General features: G+C 38.2%; 1 long non-coding RNA gene across 1 annotated transcript in view; it reads right to left on the bottom strand.

Annotated features, from left to right (window-relative positions):
* The window catches only part of LOC149849251 (uncharacterized), a 199,141-nt gene that overhangs the window by 57,555 nt on the left and 126,044 nt on the right, over nucleotides 1-15,542 (bottom strand). The gene's annotated exons all lie outside the window — the stretch shown is intronic.

Genomic DNA, 15,542 nt, shown 5'->3' with positions numbered 1-15,542 from the left:
AGACCACATTGCTCAGCTCTTTGTTAAGAATGTGGTCAAATATTGGGGCCTACCAGAGGATATAGTCAGTGATCGCGATCTTCGCTTCACTAGCAAGTTCTAGACTGAGGTGTTTAAGCTCTTGGGGTTGGAACTCCATTTCTCTATTGCCCTTCATCCCTAGACGGATGGGCAGATTGATAGGATGAACGCGTTGCTTGAAGACTATCTAAGGCACTTTGTGAGTGTCAATCAGAGACTGGGTGAAACTGCTAGATGTTGCTCAATTCAGTTTCAACTTGCAGAAAAGTGAATCTACATGCCACAACCCCTTTGAACTCGCTACAGGCCAGCAGCCCCTAACACCTCACACTATAGTTGTCCGCTATTCAGGCAAGACCCCCCTTGCCCATCAGTTTGTTTGTGACTTGCAGGAAAGAACAAAACTTGTGAAGGAATTCCTGCAGAAGGCAACTGCGCGCATGAAGAAGTGGGTGGATCCTAAACATCGACCTCTGGATTTCGACATTGGTGACCAAGTGATGGTCAAGTTCAACATGCAAAGGATCCATGCCTTTCGAAATCTCCATAAGGGCCTTGTCTGGAACTACGAAGGCCCGTTCAGTATTTCAAACAAGGTTGGCAACCTTGCTTACAGAGTGGAACTACCCACACACTTTCAACTGCATCTGGTCTTTCATGTCAGTCAGCTCAAGCCCTATCATCCTGATGGTGAAGACCCCAATAGAGGCCAGCCAACGCGTCCTCCGACACTACTATGGACCACTGACAATCGAGAAGTTGACTACATTCTCAACCATCGCAAGAACTCACGCGGTGGCTACAAAGAATTTCTTGTCAAGTGGAAGGACCTTCTCGAAGCTGAAGCAACATGGGAGGACACCAGGAAGCTCTCCCAATTTCAAGAAAAGATCAAAGAGTATCTTGGTCGGCAGCGGTAGTCATCGAGGACGACGACGTTTTCGGTGAGAGAGAATGTCAAGCCCCGCGTGCACGACCGTGGCACGTGCATGCCATGGCACAACCATGCACTCTTTTTTGCTTCTGTAAACTTTGTACAAACTTACCTAAAACCCTGTGTGGCGTATACGTGTCATGATGGCCTTGTAAATAGCTTAGGGGAGACGTGGTGCCAAGAGCTTCGTGCCAACGAGTGCCCATGTTGTCTCCCCATCGCTAGGGGGAACCTCTTGGAATTTTTATGGTTCCCCAAGTGTTTCTGGAGTTCCTCCAATCCTTGGAGAGTCGACACCTATAACATCTTTAGAGGGGGACTCGTTGGTAGGTAGAGCTCCCCTCGAAAGCCCATTCTTCCAAGATTGTCCTACCTCACAATGCCCCACAGTGAGTCTATCATGCTGCCTCATGTGCCACGCCTGTAAGTGCCGCTTGGCCAACTTATGAATAAAAATTGCATTTCTTAAACATTGTGCCTTCGCTCCTTTGGTTGCTTGTTTGGTGCCTTGCTGCACCATCTTGTTTGCTTGCTTGTTTGCCTACAGGTTGCACGTGTTTATTGGTGATTGCCTCCCACACCACTTGCCTCTGTGGCTTCGCGTGTGGTTGTCCCTCCCAAGGTTGTTGCTTGCCCACGAGTCTCTAGCCTCGTTGGGCCTCCCAAGTGTTGTGAGCATTGATTGGGCATCCGCTCCCATGCGGTAGCCTTAAAGAGTTGCCTCCCACACGTCGCTTCCACTCATCGGTGTCGTCTCCTGACGCACCGCCTTGCGTTGCTCTGAGTCACGTCCGCGTGCCACTTTCGCTACACAGGCTTGCTTAGTCCGCATCCTAGGCACCACACGGTTCTTAGCAAAAAGACTGTGACACTAAGTCACACAGACTCGGCTATAAGGTCGATGCACCCGTGTCGACACGCCCTGACACAGGTGCAGCTTCGTACACGGGGTGGACATAGTCAACCAAGTGTTGGACTCGGGGCTGAATCTGTCCACATTTTGGACTTGGTCATCTTTGACCGAGTCTATTTTTGTCCATTTTAAGGGAAAAAAACATATAAAAACTAAAAAAAATGATCTTTTTATATATTTTTTAATATATATATATATATATATAGTCGTGTCCCCTAATGGGCACAACTTTAACCGAGTCTTATTATTGTTATATAATATATATATATATATATATATAACCGTGTCCCCGTGTCCAAAATTTTTGAAATTGCTCTGCACCCGTACCCGCACCCATGTGACATAGCCGTGACACTATGCATGCAGTGGCAGAACAAAGCATCAATTCGAGTTGGATCCTTTTGGGTCTAAATTAGGATGCTGCAACTTATAGTTAGTACCTCTAATGTTTCTAAATTTAACTTCACAGAAATAAGTAAAGATAGTTCATGTAAACTTGATTTGACATTTTTGAAGTGAATATGGATAGATCTTGGGCTATGTCACATAGGTATGCATGCAAGTACGGGTTATGGCATGGGTACAAAGGGTATAACATGAAAACTATATGTACATACATACATATATATATACATGAAAAAAATGCAAAATCTCTAGATACAAAATTATTAAAAGTATAAAACACATTAAGGGTATATAGTTAACTAACAATTAATGGTTTAACAAATATAGTTAATAGTAGATACTTTAGACATCAAGAATAAACTACATAATATTGGGTCATAAGATAGATAAAATGACCGAGTTAAGTTCAAAACCTAAGTGACCCGTAGCCAGGAGTGCTGTGAACACCCCAAAATTTTCAAAATATTGTAAATATCCCCTTTTTGCCCTTTGACCCCATTTTCTGGGTAATTGAGTCGGTTTTAATCTAAATTCCATTTTATTTCTCAAATCTTGTTGAAATTAAATTCATTTTACATATCGGACTCAATTTTGGATCCGGGTCTAGATCAAAATTCAAATTTGAGCTTCGTTCTCCAATTTTTAAATCAATTTCTAAAAATTACCAAAATAACTTTTGAAAAGCTCAGACACTTCATCCGGTATCCGTTTGGATCCATCGTGTTATATTCTTCAATTCGAGGTTTAAAACTCAAATATTTTCTCAAAAACATGGGTCCAAACTCATTTTCTTAAGAAATCAGACCCAAACTTTCAAAACTTCTCTTTTTGTAAATTTTTATCAAAAAATGCAAAAAAAATAGTTTCATCTCTCATACAGCTTAGGTTTTAGAATCTTATTTAAAAAAAAAATAACAAAAAAATCAGAAAATGAAGAAAAAAACCAAAAAAATAAAAATATAGAAAAGAAGCAAAAAACAGTTTTTGAAAACCTCTTTTTGAAAATATCCCCTTTTAAGAAAAACCACTTTTTTTTGAAAACTCCCAAAACGAGACCCCCCCTTTGATAAAATATTTTTTTTTAAAGGGGCCCGTTGAAAGTTTTCTTTTAGGGTTTCGAGAACCCTTCGCAAGGAGGGGTCGAAGGCCCATGGCAGCGCCTCTCTCTCCCTCTCTCAATCTCTCTCAGCCCTTCAGGAAGCTTCCAGCTTCCATGGCCTCCATCAACCCTCTGATCGCCTCCATCGCCCTCCTCCTTTGTTCATCACCAACAATATCGCACGCCTCCATGTGCGTTCCTCCTTCTCGAAGCCTCCATGGCCTCCACCCACCATCCGCCCTTCATTTGCAACGGCGCCGTTCACCTCCCGAGCTCCTCCACCCTCCGATGGCTGGAACCCCCTTCCTTCAACCCTTGGATCATCCTCCCCACGGATGGTCCGTCGATCCCTAACCTCCCCTCACTTTCGATCCTTCCTCCTTCCTCTATAAAAAGAGGCACAAGGGAAGGGGTCGAGGATCGGATTTCTTTTTTTGGAGTTTGTTCTCTGCCTCCCGACATTTTTCTCCTTCTTTATTCCGTCTGAAAGAAGTTCAGTAGCCAAGCTCTCCTCCTTTGAGAACTTCTGCAAATCGGAAGCCTCGGGCCATCAAAGGGAGGTCGTTCGCTGCCTGCGACCGAGATAATCCCACAACTGAATTAATTACGCCGGAGGATTTGGTAAAAAGGAGAAAAAGCCATTTCCCCTCTTTCAGAAACTCTGTGAACAGGAAGCAACGTTTCATCGTTGCCTCGGTTCTTTCCTTCAAGGTCTCTGTAAGCAAGAGGATCTCTTCCAGCTCCACTGAAGGAGCATCGCCTTTCTCTTGTCCGGATTCTCGTAGAGCTTCGGTAAGTACCTATCTCTATTCCTTCCCTTTTTCTAGTTTTTTTCTCTTAATCCACTCATGCAGCCCACCGTTTTCCTTGTTTTTCTCTGTCTTTCTGAGTATCTCTGCACAGTTTAAATAGATGAGCCTCACGTATGATGCCGATACTGCATATAGCAGCCTCGGCTCATACAGAGCAACATCAACAGAGTAGCCATATTCCAACAGCCTTTCGTTTTCTCATAGTATAGTTTTTTTTTTCCAGCATTTTCTGTTGTTGTCTTTTCTTTTCTTTTCTTTTCTTTACATCTCGTAGATATCCCATTTTATTTTAATTTCCCCTTTATCATTTTGATTTTCCTGCAGATTCTCAACTTCCTGTCTACATTTTAACTTTCTGTTTTCGTGTAACCTTTATCTGATTATCTACTTGCATCCCATCTATTGTTCGAGTGATAGTTGATTATCCTTTTTACATCCTTAATCATGTTGTTCATCACCTAACATCTATTTTATTTTGCCATTTCTCATCTCTCATCTCTGTTTCGTGATATTAACTCAACGTCATATTTTATGTCAGCATTGAGTTTATCGATCCAATATAACATGACATTTGCATTTGGATTCAGAAGTTGTTGAGCACCCGCATTCCGTAGATCTCATCATCTGCCATGAAATGTCCTGCTCGGCTACTCCAAAATTGGGTTCACATTTAACTTATCGTAAGGAGGAGTCTTATGATGGTTTAGTTTCCCTTCAAAATCACGGTTCAACATTTCTCTCTCTGTTACATACTTCTTCTTATGATTGAGTGATAGAACACCATTTGCTAACACGAAAGAGTCGTGTGAGAGTTGGCATTTTTTTTTATATTCTCGTCGAATTCGATGGGAGCCTTTGGTCAGCTCCTTTCATTCAATCGGGACTTTATGAGTTATGTTTTCTGAACTTCTCAGAGATGGGATAATATATACCCATAAGTCGGTAGTCTTGGTGACTCAGGTGCATTGTTGCAATCAATTTAGCGGTCAGAATCCTCTCTCATGTTGGCAATTTTGCTCGTATTGGAGGATTTGTTTCAGGGTTCCTTCTTGGGTTTGTATTTCTGGCTAGGCCACAATACAGATGTGTTAGCCGAGAATGTGCCCCATGGATATAATTTCTGATTGTATATTCCCATTTAAACTTCATGATTTACATTCTGAGAAGTATGATGCTTCCCAGCCACAGACGGTTTTTGTTGCTGCAATGTGCCCCTTTATCACATTTTAAGCTTTGAAACCAATGCTTGTGGCGAGTATATAAAAAAAAAATTCATCTCCAAAGTCTTGTTTTGGTTTGGAGGGTTGTGATCATCGCAAAATTTTTCCTCTCGTAATGTTCTCTCTCTTCCTTCTCTTTTCCTTTCTAACCTCTATTTTCCTCCTTTTTGGAGGGAGAAAAATAACAGAGGGAAAATAAGAGAGAAGAGAAAATAAGAAGTGAGAAGAGAAACTATTTTGTACGGTCTCACTTGACCTTGATTTGAAAAGATTTAAAAGATTACTCGCCTCCGTTTTTGAAATATTTGCGAGAAAACTGGGAGATGGGATCCGCTCGTCGGTACGAGGTTCGACCGTTCCTGGCGCCTTTACCAGGGGTAATCGAACCAAGGGTCAAATCTATGCCTTTTGCTTTGCCTAAATATAATCTAAGAATTTATTCTGACTCTAAAATGCACAAAGAATCATGCTTGTGCGATGCAAAGATGTATGGTCTTTTGAAATTTGATTTAGAAACTTCCAAGTACTTCTGAGATGGATTCAATAAGGGAGTGAAGAGATAATTGAATCTAACTTAGAACTTGAAATAGATCAGAGAAGTTCTAAGTTTTTGAAGTAAATCAGAGTTGAAAGAATAAATCTTGATTTTGAGAAAGAATGATTTGAAGCTTTGAAATGAAAGAAGATGAAGTTTCAAAGTCGGAAATGGACTTTGAAGTTTAAATTTTGAATTTAAGAAAGGAAATGAATATTTGAGATGGAATTGAATTTAGATTTTGAAGTTTGAGATTTAGAATGGATCTGAGAAAATCAAATGGTATTTAAGAATAGAAATGGATTTAAGAGATTCAGATTAGATCCGAAAATGGAACTGAAATCTAGAATTGGAATTGGATTCCGGATCCTAAACAAAATGGGATCCGAGATTTAGAATCCAAGATGGAATTTGGGTTCTGGATCCTGAAATGGAGTGGATCTGAAGTCTGAGATCCAATGTAGAGTTGGACTCTGGATCCTAAGATGGATTTGGATCTGAAGTCTGAGATCCAAGGTGAAATTGGATTTTGGATCCTATAAGGAAATCAGATCTGAAGTCTAAGATCCAAAGTGAAATTGGAGTCTGGATCCCAAAGATGAGATTGGATCTGAAGTCTGAGATCCAATGTAGAGTTGGAGTCTGGATCCTATAAGGAAATTGGATCTGAAGTCTAAGATCCAAAGTGAAATTGGAGTCTGGATCCCAAATATGAGATTGGATCTGAAGTCTGAGATCCAATGTAGAGTTGGATTCTGGATCCTAAAGGGGAATTGGATCTGAAGTCTAAGATCCGAAGTAGAATTGGGTTCTGGACCCTAAAATTGAATTGGATCTGAAGTCTGAGATCCAAAGTGGGATTGAATTCTGGATCCTAAAATGGAATTCGGATCCAAGGTCTGGAATCCAAGATGTAATTTGGATCTGGAGTCTAAGATCTAAAGGTAGAATTGTATTTGGAAAACTAGATCAAAATTGATCTAATTTTGGATTTGGAATTTCCAAAATTGACTTGAAAATTGAATTTGGACAATACAAAATGAATTTCAAAGTCAAATTGGACTTTGAATTTGAAGCTTGAATCTGGAATTCAGAAGATGAATCAAGAATTTTCAAAGTTTAACTTGAGTTCTTGAAATTTGATTTGAATTGAATATAAGAAATGAATTTGGAATTTCAAAGTCCAATTGAACTTTGAAACCTGATTTGAATTAGAGTTTATCAAATGAATTTGAAATCTCAAAGTTAAATTGAACTTTTGAGATTGAAATGAAATAGAATTAAAAATGAAAAGATGAATTGGATTTTTACAAGAATTGAGGATTGATTGAAGAAGACATTTATCTTACTTGGAGTTTTGAAAAAAAAGAATTTTGAAAATATGATGCAGTTCTATCCTAAATGATGAATGACTTAAAAGAATTTGAAATTGGATTTTGAAAAAGCTATTTCATTCTTTAGATGAATTAAAATAAGATTGAAGATATAATACATCCTTGACTATGGTCATCGGATGTATTATATAATAATCTATATTTAGATTCAAGTAAAGAATAAAATACATTTGGTGCTTTTATAGAATTTAAAATGAAATGAACTCTCAATATACCCTGACTATGGCCATTGGTATCTGTTTTGAGCCCATTTTAGGTTAAACTCTAATAAAAGAAAGAAACATTTGAAAATATGATGATTTTGAAAAAGGATCCAGTGTGGATCCAATGTTATTTTATAAAAGATAAAAACACTAAGTCTTGTTTACATCCCGACTATGGCCGTTGATGTAAATCATCAACTTAGGCTTAATTTACCTCTTATGAAATGGTGCACGTGCCATTCGTGTTGCCATTTGTGAGAATTTGAGGAATAAAAGAAAAAATGCATGAAAAAAAACAATTGATGATATTTACAATGCTCATTCATTCTAAATCTAAGACAAGAAATGTAAATTTTCATTACTTCTAGCTATTACAACTTGGAATTTGAATTGAAATCTAAAAATTTCTAAAATTGGAAAGGAAGCATTATTTGTCATGCATACCTGCAAAAACAGGTTAGCGTTATACATGATTATGCCTACTCTAAATAGAGGATGTATACAAAGGATTGGAATGCCATCCGTGAACTAATTGAGGAAATATACATGGGATATGCTAGGTGCTATACATGAATTGATAGGAGGATGAAAATATAACATCTATGTACACCTGGTACCTACATACTATGCCTAAATTAGGATGCTGAATGTTGGTGTGTGTTTGTAAATTACAAGTGCAGCAAGTGAGAGATGATAATATACATTAGATGCTTACTAAAACAAGGTAAATGCAGGATATGATAATATGCAAACAATGGGTAATATGTGTTGTGGAGTGTAGAGACTATAAGATGGACAACTGGAAATAAGTGAAAACAGGCACACAGCAGGGTATACAATGGCTGAAAATAAACAAGAAGGGTGAAAGACATGTTGCAGCTGATAATGGTGCAAATGGGGACTAGTGGATGTTACTGTGAAGGGGGGGGATATGAGCTTGTGATAGCTCCAAGAAAAACACATAGAATCTGATTCCATCCTTTAACATTCAACTATCTTTTGAATAATATGGAATTACTCATTACACCAACATATAGATTAGAATTTTTAATGATTGATAGCAACGCCTGTTAAATATCTCAGCAAACTGATCTCTTGTAGTGTCAAGCTGCTGTTGATGAACTGTAACGCTCTATTCAGCCTGTGTGTGGCAGGGTTGGTGACGCAGCGGGTAAAAAAAAAAATATACTAAGTTCGATCATTCAGAACTAGGCTGCCTTATTCATATTTACAGTTCATCCAGAATCAGACTATTTAACCTATGTTTTACAGCACTATATACTAAGAGGAACAAAACTGATAAATAAGTTATTGGTCATGTGTATCCAGGAAATTGGCCATCTATAACTTCCTGTTGCTTCAAATGAACATGCTAATCGAAAAAAAAAAAAAATATTTTAAATGTAAGCACCTTTATTGAGATTCTGAAATGTAGGCAGGCACATATCAGAGCCAGATAGAAATAGATATCGATGTAGCAAGATTCCATACCTTAGTCACCTGATATCTCTCCTATATCATCATTGTCACCATAATCAAAAGCCTCTGAGTATTTGGTTTTTTTAGAGTCTTGGTTCCTTGCCAGACTTTGGTGATTCGAACCCACGCAGCATATACTTGAGGAACAAAACTGATATCAGTTTTACAGGCTCAACACAGAAAATGGGTAATAAATTGATCCCACAAGCTTGGATATAGAGTGGCAGGTTGGACCTGCAAAACAAATCTATTAGCAACTCGACTTTAATGGATTAATCAGACCAAACGATTACTTACAGCATGACATGGTCGAGTAGCAAATGGATTTCTCCAAAAATATTTCCCATGGTAGTTACACATTGTACTGCAAACTGATTTTCAGAAAGTCTTGAGACAATTCACAGTGAATCAAGAAAACTCTACAGCCAATTAAAGTGGTCTTTGTATATCCAAAGGATGAACCATACTTGACCGTGGCAAAGCGATTCATATGTTCACTGAGTAAGAGAGTCAAATGACTGAATCCGATAAATTATTGAGCATGTTTGGAGATGATATTGCATATGGGCAGGACATTTATATGAACTCACAACTTGAGGCTGGATCAACACTTTGCAATAAATCGAGTTACCACTCTAAACAGTCGTATCAAACTGTAGTTGAGCAGTTGGTTCCAACAAAATTGGGCAATTCAAAACAAAAGCAAACATAAATCCAGCAATTTCTTTCTCATGGCGAATATAATTTTCTAACATAAAAAAAAAATGTGCTCTAGATAAAGGACAAGCAAATACTGAAAGATAACTTGGTAAATAAAAAAAAATCCTAGAAACTGATGGAATCACCTATAACCAGAACAAAACATGATGAAATGGAGGTGATGAGCCTACCTCTCCTGTAGTCGAGCCGTTAGTCCCAACCAGATTGATTCTCGTCAGCTCATCTCTTGATTAATCACGATTTTTCCAAGATGGCTGATGGTCTCGCCCATTGACTTTCAAAGAGAAGATGCTAAATATCCTCAAGAGCATTGGTAGGGAGGCCACCCTGTAATTGTCTGTAACTTACTTTGGGGTATAACTGAATTGAGCTGGCACCAACGATGACAGTTTGCTTTTGGCCTAGTCACTTGACATTAACATTCTAAACAGACAACTAAAAGGGAGATTGCAGATGCACACATGAAATAATGTAAGTACGATCTCAATGGATCAACAGGTGAAGCACAATGTTGTAAATTAACAAGATGATGTTAAACAGAGGAAGCCAACACATGAGGTTGATGGAAAAGAGCTGGACAATACCCAATGATGCTATCAACATATATCCAATAAATAGATAAAACTACCTAATTGGTTGGATTTGATAGAGGGATGCCAGAGTGATACCGGTGAGTAGATAAAATAAAAAAAAAAAGAAGAAAAATGGAAGATTGGAACGGGGAACGAACAGGCTTACAGAGAAAAGGATAGCACAGAGGCAACGATGGATCAGAACTTTATAAACAGCAAAATATTATTAATGAAATAACTTTAAAGAAGAAAACACAAGGAACGTGGGCAATGATAACGAGAAAGAAGAGAGGACAATTCACCTATCTATGAACAAATCAGGTGCTGGTACTGTGCATTCAGATGGCAAGCCGATATAAGCCACCAATTTAAAAGGGGGCTTGGCTAGTATTCTTCTTTTATTGCCAAGGGAGGTCAGATCGGATGATGATGGAAGCATAAACAAGCGCCAATCAAAAATGGGAACATGGTAATCTGACGTGCATTAGACTTGGATTGAAAGTGAAAAGGAATTGGTGATAACAAAAATGCTTCATACCAATCTAAGAACAATAGTGATGTAATACTAGCCAGCAGGTTACGTAGAACATGTAAAGATTTAAGGGAAAATCAAAATGTCTTGTAAAGGGTGGGAAGACAAGTATTGGAATCAGACATCCTATCACCGTAGCAATGGATGGGTCGAGCCTGCTGTATGCAGGTCGATCCCACCGCTGGTGTTTTTTGATAGAACAAAACTTCTGCTATATAAACGAAATGATGAGTGGGCAAGGCGATTGCCATGGCCATGAGCAAGAAATAAAAGGAAAGGAATGAACGATTGACTATGGATTAACAAACTTCAAAACTACAAGAAGAAACAAAACAAGAAATTAGATATAGGAATTGGAGAATTCCGATTGATGTTGCACGAAAGGCAGATTGCTTTGCTAAAGGCAAATCAATGCTGCCATGGTGCTTCAAAAAGTGGTAGAACCAAGAAATTTGAAAGAAATCAAAAAAGAAGAAGAAAGGAAAAATAAAGAGAAATCAAAAGAAGAACCATAAAAGATAAAAATTGCTTTTAAACGATATTGCTCAGAGAAACAAAGAAATACAAATAGAGGGGATGGCTTACCGTATTCTGGAGACCACCTTAGAGAAGGAGCTGAGGAAGGTAGATATTGAGGCTTGGTTTTTACGGGAACTCTGAAGGAGGGAGGAGAGATGCTAGATGTCGATGGAGAGGTAGGAGACGGATCTGCTGTGGGTCTCCTTTCAGAACCGAAATGAAGAAGGAATTTGAGAAGAGAAGCGCAGTGGAGGGGTGAAGACGATCATGATGTGCAGACGAGAGTAATGGGGAGGTGATAATGGATCCTTAGGGTTTTCGTTGTTTGGCTCCTTTATAGGGGAGAAGGAGGAGGTTCGGTTGAAGATGGGACGCTGAGAAGTGGCCATGGCGATCGATCGAGTCCGATGGTGAGGAGGCTTCTAGAAGGTTTTGGGGATGGAGGGAAGGAAGAAGGCCTGCGAGGCCGTTGAAGATGAACGGAGGAGGCCAATGGCCATGGCGATCGAAGGTGGCTGAAGAGGAGGGTTTTGGTGAAACAGGGAGAAGCCACTGATGGGGGGGGGGGGGAGGCGCCCTCCTTTACGAAAAGTCTTCAGAAAAAACCCTAAAAACAATTTTGCGAGAAGGGGGCTCCTTTCAAAAAGATTTTCATAAAGAGTTTTAAAATGAGGTTTTTTTTTTTTAAAAAGAAAAGTTTTTAAAAGGTTTTGAGCTCCGTTTTTTTCTGATTTTCTTGGTATTTTTAGAATAAAATCCTAAGATAGGAAATAAGATTTAAAACTGATTTTCGCAAAAATATTTACAAAAGAGAGTTTTCTGAGAATTCGAGTTTTGATTTTTGAAAATTTTCTCAAAGAGGTGATCGCATCCGATTTGGATCAAAATTGGGTCAGAGCTAAGACATTGGGTCCGAATTCTAACGAATCCAAGGGATGAATGAATCTTTTGGTTAAAAATTTACCCGATTATTCAGAGGACGGAGGTCAGGGGAAAAAAGGTCATTTTTGGATTTTTTGGAAAATTTGGGGTGTTCACAGATGCCCCTCTTTGCTGCTAAGCCGGTTGTAAGCCGAGCTTAGCGGCAAAGAAGACACGCCAAATTTTCTTTAAAAAATGCCCCAGTCAAATGGTCTGAACTGGGTATGTAAGAATTGGCTTTAAAAAGTTTTATTTTTCAGGTTTTGTATCTTATTCTGAAAGGGTTTTGGGAAGAGAACGAAATCCTCGAGAATGAAAATAATTTGGACATAAGAAACGAGGAAATCGTGATGGGTCTTTGGGATAAAGATCCCGAAATAAAAAAAGGAGAGACTTTTAAAGAAGTTTCAAGGTTGAGACAAAGATAAGAATTTTTGAAAAGACACAGGCTTAGCCCTTAACCTGGATGGGACATTTTTTGAAAAATACCTCGTGGGATGAGGTTCAGGTATAATCTTTATTTGAATGGATATACAAAGCATAGATTCCTTGATGGGGAATACCATGATGGGACTGGGAGAAATACCTCACCCGAATGAGGCAACACTCTTTGAGAAATATAAAGAATGCTAGGTTGTATCAAAGTAGATATTGAGCATTTATCTCTTTTTTTGGATAACTAGAAAATTTTGCCAATAAGATGAAATTGTAATTGATTCAAAATGCTTGAAAGTGTGCACGTATGTGCGAAAGATATTCTCTCTTTTACCTAGAGTATTCCCTCCAAAATGAGGTTAACTCCTTGGATTCTAGAGCTTAGATTCAAATTTTAAAGCTGTTGAGTTTCTTCAAGGAAGTTATCCATTTCCTTGACATGAATAGAGAAGAAATACTCTTAATTTCATAAAAGCCAGCAGTGAAAAGACATTGATGAAAGGATTTTGCATAAGAAAAGATGATTCCTGGCAATTTTGGCAGTTTGATATCCTGAGGCTTTTCCCATAATGATCTTTTGGCACTCTTTTTGGGACATTGAGTTTTCTTGGGTTTCTATATCATTCTTCATTTTGGATGTTTCCTGACTTTTCTCTTTTTTTTTTCTTCGGGGAAGGGTACGTCACAAACTCCGTCATCTTGGAGATGCTTCGATCCTTCTTTTTCTCGGGAATTATACTGGGGATATTGGCTCATTGGTCAAAAAAATCTATTGATGATAGCAGCAATCAAATATCTTTTAGGGTTTGTTGGTAGGTTCATCACACTCGCCTTCATCTCGACGGTGATCTGAACTTTCCCTGGAAGGATCCGTCACAAACTCCGTCATCTTGGGGATGTTTCAAATCTTCCTTGGCCCCAGGGGTCTACTCGCTTAATTCGCCTTCATCTTGACGACAATTGAGAGATCCCTTTTGCGGATATTTGATTGAAGCTTAAATGAATAAATGAGGAGATATGGATTGAGTGGATTCTTCTTATTGCTCAGGATATTTCCGTTGCCTGATTGCCCGAAAGTCGTTTTAAAACAAGCGTCATAGCTATGATCAATATCGATTCGCTTCTAGCTTTTCAACATCATTGAATATTTCTTTCGCTAATCATACCAAGGATCTTTCTTGCATCCTCTTGGCTGACCAACAGAGAGAAGATTTGAATTTTCACTCCTTTTCGCAAAAAACTTCACCCTTTTGAAAAGAATACTAGAGGTAATCCGAGGTGATTCTTTTTGTGCAGTAAAATATTGGAATCAAGACATATTTTAGCAGATTGGAAAATTTTTCGAGAATCTTTTATGAAATAATCACTCAATATAGATTTTGATAGGACCTCGGGCTGAACATTTTTTTTTTTTTGCAATCTTGATCAGTAAAACTGGATTTTATAGGACCAATATAAAAAAAATGAGTTTAAGTAAAGAATTTGGGTAAAGAATCTTGTAAAAGAATTTGGTAAAGGAATTTTTGGTAAAAAGACTTTGGTAAAGGACCAGTGCTAAACTGGAATTTGAGAAGGATTTTGATAAAGGAAGATTTTGGTAAAGGAAGATTTTGGTAAAGGACCAGTGCTAAACTGAAATTTGAGAAGGATTTTGATAAAGGATAATTTTGGTAAAGGAAGATTTTGGTAAAAGACTTTGGTAAAAAGACTTTGGTAAGGACCAGTGCTAAACTGGAATTTTGAAGGATCAACTTTTGGGAAAATTAGAATTTTGAAGGACCAATATACACATTGGAATTTTGAAAGACTGATTGAGATTTTGAAGGACTGATTGAAATTTTTGAAGGACTAGCATAAAACTGGAATTTTGAAGGACCAATTTGTGAAAATTGGTATTTTGGAAGGACCAATGTAAACATTGGAATTTTGGAGGACCAATTTGGGATTTTGAAGGACCAATTCATAGAATTGGAATTTGCAAGAACCAATGAAAAACATTGGAATTTGATGAAGGACCAATTGGAATTCGAAGGACCAGCGTGAAACTGGAATTTTGAAGGACCAATTTGTGAAAATTGGTATTTTGGAAGGACCAATGTAAACATTGGAATTTTGGAGGACCAATTTGGGATTTTGAAGGACCAATTCATAGAATTGGAATTTGGAAGGACCAATGAAAAACATTGGAATTTGATGAAGGACCAATTGGAGTTCGAAGGACCAGCGTGAAACTGGAATTTTGAAGGACCAATTTGTGAAAATTGGTATTTTGGAAGGACCAATGTAAACATTGGGTTTTTTTGAAGGACCAATTCATAGAATGAAAACATTGGAATTTGAGGAAGGACCAATTCGAATTCGAAGGACCAGCGTGAAACTGGAATTTTGAAGGACCAATTTGTGAAAATTGAAAATTTTGAAGGACCAATGTAAACATTGGGATTTTGAAAGACTGATTGAGATTCTGAAGGACCAATTCATAGAATTGGAATTTGGAAGGACCAATGTAAACATTGGTATTTGATGAAGGACTAATTGGAATTCGAAGGACCAGCGTGAAACTGGAATTTTGAAGGACCAATTTGTGAAAATTGGTATTTTGGAAGGACCAATGTAAACATTGGGTTTTTTGAAGGACCAATTCATAGAATTGGAATTTTGGAAGGACCAATGAAAACATTGGAATTTGATGAAGGACCAATTGGAATTCGAAGGACCAGCGTGAAACTGGAATTTTGAAGGACCAATTTGTGAAAATTGGTATTTTGGAAGGACCAATATAAACATTGGAATTTTGAAGGACCAATTGGGATTCTGAAGGACCAATT

This window comes from Nuphar pumila, chromosome 1 (assembly GCF_984573655.1).
Source record: "Nuphar pumila chromosome 1, dmNupPumi1.hap1.1, whole genome shotgun sequence".
Taxonomy (NCBI): Eukaryota; Viridiplantae; Streptophyta; class Magnoliopsida; order Nymphaeales; family Nymphaeaceae; genus Nuphar; species Nuphar pumila.
Note: the sequence above shows the minus strand (reverse complement) of the source record. Positions and strands in the feature narration are given on the sequence as shown.